We start from the raw sequence: 9681 nt of genomic DNA, 5'->3' as shown, positions 1-9681 counted from the left end.
TCTTTGCTTAAACAAGAGCACATGCTTTTCTGGGCCATCCCAATGGCTGTGATATCTGCTCTCAATTGAAATGTTTACCAGCATTTCTGGTTCCAATTTATCTCAATTCAGCTTCCAGACTCTGCCCAAGAGGCCTCTCTGCCTATGCCTTTGCCAGCTCAGAGAGCGTGCTATGATCAAATTTCCCATGGATGCATTTTGAGGCTGTTGATCAATCTTCCTTTATGACTTTATACTAATACTTCTCGATTTCTGATTGTTTTCAGAGTTCTTGCTAGAAGTCTCTGAAGCTAAATGGCATTCTTCTGGAAACAGTGCTTCTTGAATTTGTTCCCCACTCTGTTGACTAGTACCATTTTGCATTTATTAAGAGAGGTTACACAGAGTTTTTTTTTTGCACAAGACTGGAAGTCTAACATGAATTTTATAATGGTTTCATTGGGGAAAATTGTTTCTGAAAATCAAGACAACTTTTCTTCTTTTGGTGTACTATTTGTAATTTATTTTTTTGGGGGGTTGAGGGGAAAGACGCTTTGGCAAATCATATTTTATCTGTGATTTTGTCAGATGGGAGATAATCTTCCCCTCACAGTGGAGGCTATACTCCATACACAAGTATTTTGTACTTAATTCCCCCTATAAATGAAGATAAAGTCATATTCCCTAAGCTGCAACTTCACTACAATGCATCTGTCACTGGGGATGGTGAAAACATTTGAATTGTAGTCATCTCTCCTGAGCAAAAGTCATGCCTGTAGCTGGAGCTTTAATGGCAAACCTTTCTCCTGGGACAAAAATTGGAATGAATTCCAGAAGTCCACAACTCCTGTTTGTTGAATAGCATTGGCTGAGTCTGCACAAAAATGCCAAAAACTTCTAAGACATTACCCAGTTTTGAGCATACTAGAATATGGTCTTCCCATGCCAGTCTTTTCTATACAGCAGATAATTTTTCTAGAGCATCCATCAACTTTCAGCTTTGCTGATGTGACTGATGTCACAGAGACTCATAGAGATGTTGTGGATCCCCCATCCTTTACAGTGTTCAAGGCCAGACTGGACAGGGCTTTAAGCAACCTGATCAAGTGGTGGGGAAAGCTGAAAAAAGATAATTTTTAAGGTCCCTACTAAGAAAGCTGTTCCATGATTCTGTGAAAATTCAGTCTCTTACTACAAAGGTGGTGAGCTGTGCCAGTTGTTTGAAGCTCTATTCTTACCCACCTTAAGGCCAAACCTCCACACCTGACAAGCCGCCTTCTTAGATAACACTTTTTTCTGTCATTAGTTTCATGCATAAAATGGTTGTTTTGCAGATTAATTCCTAACTTTAGAGTCATCATATATCCTCTAACACTTCTCCTCTTTATGTCAGGCCCTCTGAGTGGATGGTGACCCTAACAGGAACACAGACACAGAAGTTGTCTTGAGACACTATGCTGTGGTGCCCAGTGGCAGGACAAAAGACAGCAGGTACCAGCTAAAACATGGGAGGTTCCTTCTGAACATCAGGAAACCCTTTTCCACTGTGAGGGTGTTCAACCAACAGGTTGGCTGGATAGATTGTAGAGTTTCCATCCTTATAGGAATTCAAAAGCTGTCTGAACATTATCCTGGGCAACTGACTCTTGGTGGTCCTGCTAGAGCAGTGGAGTTGGACCAGAGGCTCTCTGGAGGTCCCTCCCAATTTCAGCCAGACTGTGATTCTGCATGATTTAGTGTCACTGAAATCAGTGTTTCTCTTCTGGAAATATTCACCTTTTGGTAACTGTTATAATCATGTCATGAAAAAGTTCTGCCTGTATTATGACCACTAAAGACCACTGTATTATGAGCACATCACACATGTAATGTCTATATATTGGTTTGAAGTATGTGCTGAATGTCATCCCAAGGAGGATACAGCACAAAACTACTCTTGATATTTGACGCTGTAAATATATTAGTGAAGCAAAAATACTGTCCTTAAACAGATGGGAAGAAAAACTCCCACACCAAAACCCCAGGCATTGCCAATGTCTCTTGAAAGGTACCTTTTAACAAAAAGTTACAATTTTTTAGCGTTAAATATTTATAGGTATATGGGAATACCAGTACTGCCCATCATCAAGATGGCTTTGAAATAAGTTATTCGAGGTGGTAAATCTGTATGACAGGACTCAGGAAAATGAATTAACCAAATGAAGTGAAGTACATTTAAAATTGTAGAAAGAATTTATTGCAGCATGTAATGGAACTGTAAGGCAGAGTAGATCTCTCACTTGGTCATTACTGTTGCTTCACTGCGCTTTCATATCACAGGCCTCAGCTTTCTCTGAGGAGACTGCCTGCTGCGTCCTGACTGCATTGAGTTCTGTAACAAATATCCTTCCCACAATGCAAGAAACAGCTGGGTAGTGGCAGGAAAAGTCTGAGTCTCAGTTATCTTCAGAGACCTGTTAGAAATGAATGCAACTGTTTCAATGCTCCTACCAAGGTAAGTAAATCTACTGCAACAGGATGATGGAGCAGGCTCCAGGCGCAAATAGGAAGGTGGGTTCTTATTTAAAAAACAAGGTTCTTTATGGTTTGGTGAGATGTTGAACTTTTTTACTGACTAGGGCTGCTGGAATCGTTCAGACCATGCTGCACAGAATATGAGCTCTCAGTCATCAGAACACCATTTCTCCTTGTAGCCATCTTTGACTAACCTACAAAGATTCCAGGACCATAGGACATACAAGAAAAAGAGATTCAGGCCAGACAGCAGCTGTTGTAAATATAACCAGTAAGCTGTTGGGCTAGTAACCAAATGAAAGAGCTGTATTGGGTAGCCATTCACACTGCACAGACTTTGCTGGTTCTGCAGGACCCAGTGACTGTGCTGCTATGCCTCCTGGAGCTTCAGGAGTAAGTACATGGAAGCAATGCATACTTTTTTGACAATGCCAGTTTTCACTGTTCATAGATCTAGTCACAGAATGGACTTTCTTGTGCTATAAAGCAGCTGGATACAATGAGGTTAAGCATGGTGTAAATGCCAATATGGATTACATCAAAACAGACAATTTGGAAAGGGCTGGACCATATGCCAGGCAATGCATAGCTGTGACAGGGAGCAGTGGGGAAAATCCATAATTCCTGACTCTTTTCACACATGTCAATGCCCCAGGGCAGGGTGCAGGCAACTGAGTGGATCCCTTCCCAGTGGAATTGCTGTGCTTTGCCTTTGCAGTGGTCTTCCACACCAGTGTGCTGGCCATGCTCCCCCGGGGCAATGCCTCATGTAGCTTGGTTCAGCCTTGCCCCCACAGTTCACCATGGAGCCAAGCACTCAGTCTCATCTTTGCAGAAACTGCCTGACAGTCAATGCAGGGAGCCAGGCAGCAGTTGGATTTTTCGTTCCATTAAGTATTCACACTTTCTTCCCCTGTCTTGCTGTTGTTGTTTCTAAACATGACAGACAATAATCAGAAAACAAAAGCATTTACATTCTCTCCATCGGCAAAGCAGCACATTCACAACCAACATCAAAGGTGGGGTTTAGCGATCATTAGTGCAATACCACACTTCAACATGATCAAAGCAATCAGTGCCCAGACACAAAAAAGAAAATGGAGCTCTGATTCAGCTCTTCCATAAAAGGCAATGATAAAGAGATCTGGGGAGAGGGTGACAGCAAAGTAAATATATGAGGGCATGCAGCTGAGATATTCTTTTACATCAAAACAATTTCTCATTTCATATCCAATTATACCTCTGAGCTGTTCAGCCCAACATCTCTGTCATCTCTGGCTTTCAACTGACATTGCAAATTGTGGAATAGAAAAAGCTACCATAAAGTGTGTCTCAGCTGAAATTCCTCCTGAAGTTTGTCACTGCAGATGAGTAACTCTTTTGAGGGCTGGGATACTTGCACTGGCCTTATTGATGCTGCGAGCCAGCCTCATTCACATTTGGGTGAGGAACTCTTTAGCTACCACTAAGTAGTTGAAAATAGCCTATTTTCTTACTGTGTGACACAGGGTATCGTAGAATCACAGAATGGTCTGGGTTGAAAGGGGCCTCACTCCTGCCATGGACAAGGACACTTTTCACTAGACCAGGCTGTTCAGAGCCCCATCTAACCTGGCCTTAAACAATTCCAGGGATGGGGCATCCACAGCTTCTCTGTATAACCTGTTCCAGTGCCTCAACACTGTCACAGTGAAGAACTTCTTTTTCATAATCTAACCTAAACTTATTTATTCTCTTCCAGTTTAAAGCCACTCCCCTTTGTCTTAAAATTGTTGAGACATACAGACTCTTCTATATGAGAGACGCATTATCCCAATGCCTCGTTATACCTGTTACTTATTTTCTCTGAATTCGTGTTCAAAATTACTGATTTGTAGGGGGTGTGTGGGAAGCTGTGAGAAATTGTTGTTTGGAGATGGGAGGTGCTTTGGGGGGCATTTTGATTAAAAAAACCTCAGATCCTGGAATTCTGGTCCCTAACTATGTAGTCTGTGAGTGCAACCGAGTCACTCTCTTTTCTCTTGTGTAAGCTGAACTGCAAGAGCTTCTTAAGCCTTTCTCTGGAAGACGGATTTTCCACACTCGGAATGGCTTGTAAAGAAGATGTTCTAAAGACGTATCTCAGGGAAAGAATTCAAACAAAAGACCAGACCCAGTAAAAAGAAAGGCATTGAGTGATACTTAGCAGAGCAGAGCACTTGTTTGGAAGCAGTAGAGTATCAAGAAATATTGGTATGTTGTGTTGACAGCAAAATAAATACGGGTTTGTCCACTGCTAAGCCAGTAAGACAGGGAAGCAACTGAGTCATCTGTGTTGAAGAATGGCAAGTCACAGAGGATACAGAATAATTCAGTAACAGGGCAGGAATGTTTTGCAGGGGAAGGAAAGAGATAGAATAGCTGTGAGACAGGTCACCCTCACAAAAGATATATATACAGAAGAAACATTTGGTACGGTCCTACAAATACAGCAAAGGGGCATTTTTCTCAGGGCTCAGCTTACACATGATTCCTCATTCCTTATGTAGTAGTGATCAGAAACTGGTCCTGCCCCTCACCAGCAAGGGAATTTGAATGGTGTAGGCAGTTTTATACAGTAGGGACGTGCAGAACTTGACTTCCAGCTTATGTTCATGTAATACCTGTGGTAATGTGACTGCTGCTGGCAATGCTCTGAGGCAGCATGAAGCCTTGAGGGAAAACCCATTCCAGACTACACATCTTCCCAAGAAGATTTTGACATCCTCTGTGAGCCCCAGGTCATCTAAATATATTGTTGCTTATTTACATGGATAGACAGAGAGGAAATGCACCCTAAACCATCCCACACAGGCTGAATCCCATCCTGAGAGCACCCTCATGGGCAAAGGTGACACTGTGACTCAGCTCTAAATACAGAGCTGTATGTACTATGAGAAAAGGCAGGTCCCATGCCACCTCTGGCTTTTCCATGTGCCTTTCTGTTCTCCAGAGGCTAGAGAGGCTCCAAAGCAGACTCATATTCTGGCCCTGGAAGTATGTCTGCCTCTTCTCTGGTGGACAGCTAGAGGGACCTGCCTGGCCTTTGCACATAGAGGTGGAGTATGAGCTGCACTCGTGTATTCTCTGTGGGGATGGTAGGGAGGAGGCCCCGGGAAAGTGCGTGTAGGTGGGATGCAAGGCATGCCCATGTTCCATGCAGCCCCACCACAAGGGACAGAGGCACATATGCAGCAGTGGTTCTGCCAGAGAAGGAAATGCCTTCCCCACAGAAGAAGCAGGCACCAGCTGGGCATTCCTGGGAGGCAGATGCACCATGATGGGAGGGAGGCACCACCAACTGCAACTGTGCATTATCTTTCAGAGCAGTGGTTTATTTGAAACCTGTTTCCAACTGACCTGACAAATTCATTTCCAAAGCAACAACAGATGGCAGCAGACAGATGGCTCAGTAATTTCAAAGCCTCTCCAGAGAAAAGAAGTGTCACTGTAAGCCTACACTATCTTGACATTACGAAAGAACGGGATCTTAACATCTGCATTAGCTGAAAACAGTGTTAAGAGACATGTTGTAGGCTGGATTTTTGCAGTTATTCTCATGGTTTCCATTGTCATAACTCCACAGTTCTCAAACTTTCTTCTTATCTCAAAATGGTATTTTGAGCTGACATTTAAATGACTTACTTTGTGACTGTAGATGTTTTCTCTGCATCATCTTGGTCAAACCACATTGTTCCTTGACACTTCAGTTTCTTGTCTGCAAAACATAGATAAAAATCCTATACTGGTCCTGTGTTTTTAGGCAACAGACTCCTTGATAGAGTACTTTTCCGTATTTCCATATATATTTTTTTTTCTTCCCTTTCATGGTGATGAATTCTCCTTTGCTGGCATCTTATCCCATGTAAGAAACAATGAATGGAGAACTGGATTTCTTTTCCACCAACTGATGAGTAAACAGACCTCAGTTTAGACTGCTTTTTTTACTATCTTTGCCATACTTTTTTTTTTTAATTTACTCTGATAAGAGTTTACTTTTCCTAGTTGCAGTTTTACTGTTGCCTGTCTCCTCCCAAGACTGAACTGACTCTTTTGATAGTTTTTTTTTTCATTTGCCACTTCTCTTACATGTTTTGCAGCTGCAACTTTTGGAAAGAATTAAGTTTGTCTTCCGTTCTGCATGTTCATCACGTGGCAGAAGGTCTATTAAATGCAACAACTGATAATTAAAACATAAGAAATTATCTCTGCTTGCCAAAGACAGGTTGCATTTATTATCAGCTCTGACCTGTCCTTCAGAGTACATGTAACTTTCTCATCTTCTGAGAAGGTAATCAAACATAATCAAAAGAAATCAAAGGGCTGACTGACTTGTCATCTGGTATGTACCCATTAAGCAGAGTCAGGAGATAGGAGTCTTGTGCCACAGCATGAACAGCCTTTGGAGAGATGTAGCCATGATCATGGATAAGTATATTATTTCTCTCACCTGAGGTAAATCACACATCAATCCAGTGGAGTTATTATGCGTATGAAGTTTGTGTAGCTGAAAGGAGCACCAGAGCAGTTTTGCTTGTTCCAGGAAGCCCAATCCCTCTGTAACATTGTGGTTGTACTTCAGGGCTTAGAAGGCAGTTACCTAACCTGAATTTTCCCTTCTCCTTTGCTAATGAGAGCAAGCTTGGCCACTTGGACCTGCTGGAGTTACAGAGTAGGTAAGGATTCACCTGGTGGTGAGGGAGCCAGGTTGAGCTCAAGCTCAGAACTTCGTGAGGGTTTCAGAATTTGGAAAGCTAGAGGTAAGAGCGTGTGGGCACTGTGCACTCAGAAGGAAAGGTGTAAATGTATAGACTAAATGGACATGAGAAAAGCCTCATTGTCATTGAGTAGAAAATCACCATGAATGCAGAAGGAGAAAGCAGACAGCAGGAGGCTTATTGTCTTGTGGGAAGATGTAAATGGGGGAGGAAAAAAAAGAACTTAGTATGAAGCCCGTGAAAAAGCCTTAACAAAGCAAGGGATGAGCTGAGGAGCAAAAATTGACAATGTCTATTAAGGCTAGTGTGCAACAAATGAACTTCAGCAGTTACCACAGGGCTGCTCACTGTTCAGAAAACCCTTGGTTAAGTGTTGCTATACAGGCCTGCTGGACACAAAAGGGAGCATAGCTAGTGTCTGTATGCAAAGATGGGTTTGGCACAGCTGTGACACAAAGGGGCAGAGGTGCACTGGGATGGAAATTACAGGCCACTGCAGGCTTCCCATAATGTGGAAGGGGTTATATCTGCCTCTTGAGATACACAGATCTATTAAAACTCTGGTTCTGCTTGCTGCTAAAGAAAGGATATACAAACTCAGAAGACAAGAGGTGCTGGGAACAATGCTATTTTGTCCCCAGCTTTTACCAAGGTGTTCTTACCCTCCTGTTGCCTTTCATTTTATTTTTTCCCGTCACAGCTTAGTCAGTAAGAGCTATCCTGCTTACAGAATGAACCCTACGATTCAGCAGGATCTGGGGACTGATTATGTCTCTCTAGCAGAGTGGTGGGCTTGGACCTACATTGTTCATCAAACTCAAAATTTTGACTCTGGATTGGTAGCTTGACGAGTTGCCTTGCCAGTTGAAGGAGGGACTTATAAGTGTATGAGTAACCTTGGGAGTTGGCACCAGCTACAGTAAATAGAAAAGATCCCAATCCCTTGGTGGACTTAAATACAAGCCTAGAAGTACAAGGACTGAGATCACTGTGGACCAGGAGAAGGCAGTGCAAAAGCACAGCAACCTTACATTCTAGGAAGTCAGCACTCCATAAACTGCAGTCTTAACTCCAGCAAGCATGCAGCTGTCTCCACAGAAGATGCGAAATTAGAGAATTAACTGCTGGATCCATCAGAGGGGTTCAGAGTAAAACAGAGACTTCTGAAAATATTCAGTAAACCAAATGTGGACTGTTGATGCAAATAAAGCTTGCACCACTAGAAACATGGTGGGGGAGCCCAGTAACTGCTCCAAGAACATTGGCAAAAATGATGCGACTGGAGCCGTGTTATTTTTCTAAAGTATGTTATTGACTCATCCCCTGAAAATGAGATTTTTGCACCAGAAGTCTAACTCCAGTCATGATCCTTCCCACAGTATAGAGGAAGCAGGTGCTGCTCTCAGCAGGTACCTGGCTGTGAGGGTAATTGAATAGTGCAGCAGAGTGGGTTTGGGACTCACCAAGACTCGAGGGCTTTAAAATGAGATCAGACAATTCTTTAAATAAATCAGCTGTGCTCTAGACTCTAAGAAAAATGCTACTGCTGGATGAAACTTTCCTGGCTGTTTGTCAGCAATAAAATAGAGCAAACATATTGTCTCTGCTGCACAGTGTGGTATTCATCAATCTTGACCATGTGCTTGGAGGTCAGGTGAAAAGGAATTAATTCATGTCATGTGGCAGTCACATTCTCCTGTTAAATCTTCCTTAGAGAAGGCTTTAAAGTTTCCAAGTGCAAGAGAGAAAGTCAGACAGGAGCTGAACTTTATAAGACATCTTTCTGTACTTGCAGGAGTTATCAATGGTCCTGCACACAGCCAAATGAGACAGAAGTTCTTTTCTTTGCCCCTAGGAGGGGCAGCCTTTTCTAGTTGGGGAAGGTGACTTATTGGTCAAAAAAATGCATGTTTTGTGCATATGTTCAGAACTTGACATCAGTCTTCTGAGTACGCCTTTTATTTCTAACAAGCCAGGGTCACATAACTCACTGGAAAAGAAATTAGCGTGGTAGATGCTGGCGAATTTTTATGGTGCATTTTGAGGTAAATTAAACACACATTTGTGTTTAAATATAAAAGAAAAACTTAATGAACAATCCCCTGGTCAGAGATCTACAGCAACAAACAGTTCTATGTGTAGTCTGCAAAGATGCTTCACAGGCTTACATGTTATACACACTTGCAGCAGCACCAATTCCAAAGGTGGTTGCATGGGGCACCTCAGCCCAGCTGTAGGTCAATTCCCCAGCCCACCTCTGCTGCCCAAAGGTATCCCTTGAACTTGGGCCCCTGACTGATCCTATTCCAGGATGGTTGCAAAACTGTGCTGGGGCTGTTTCTTTTCTCATCACCATGGGAAACTTCACTCCTTCCATGGACTCCTTCTGTTCTCTGCCATTCTTGCCTGCAGGCAGTTTAACCCCTTCTTCCAGATGGGCCCTCTTGCCCAC

This window comes from Corapipo altera, unplaced genomic scaffold (assembly GCF_003945725.1).
Source record: "Corapipo altera isolate COAL_440 unplaced genomic scaffold, ASM394572v1 61305, whole genome shotgun sequence".
Taxonomy (NCBI): domain Eukaryota; kingdom Metazoa; phylum Chordata; class Aves; order Passeriformes; family Pipridae; genus Corapipo; species Corapipo altera.
Note: the sequence above shows the minus strand (reverse complement) of the source record.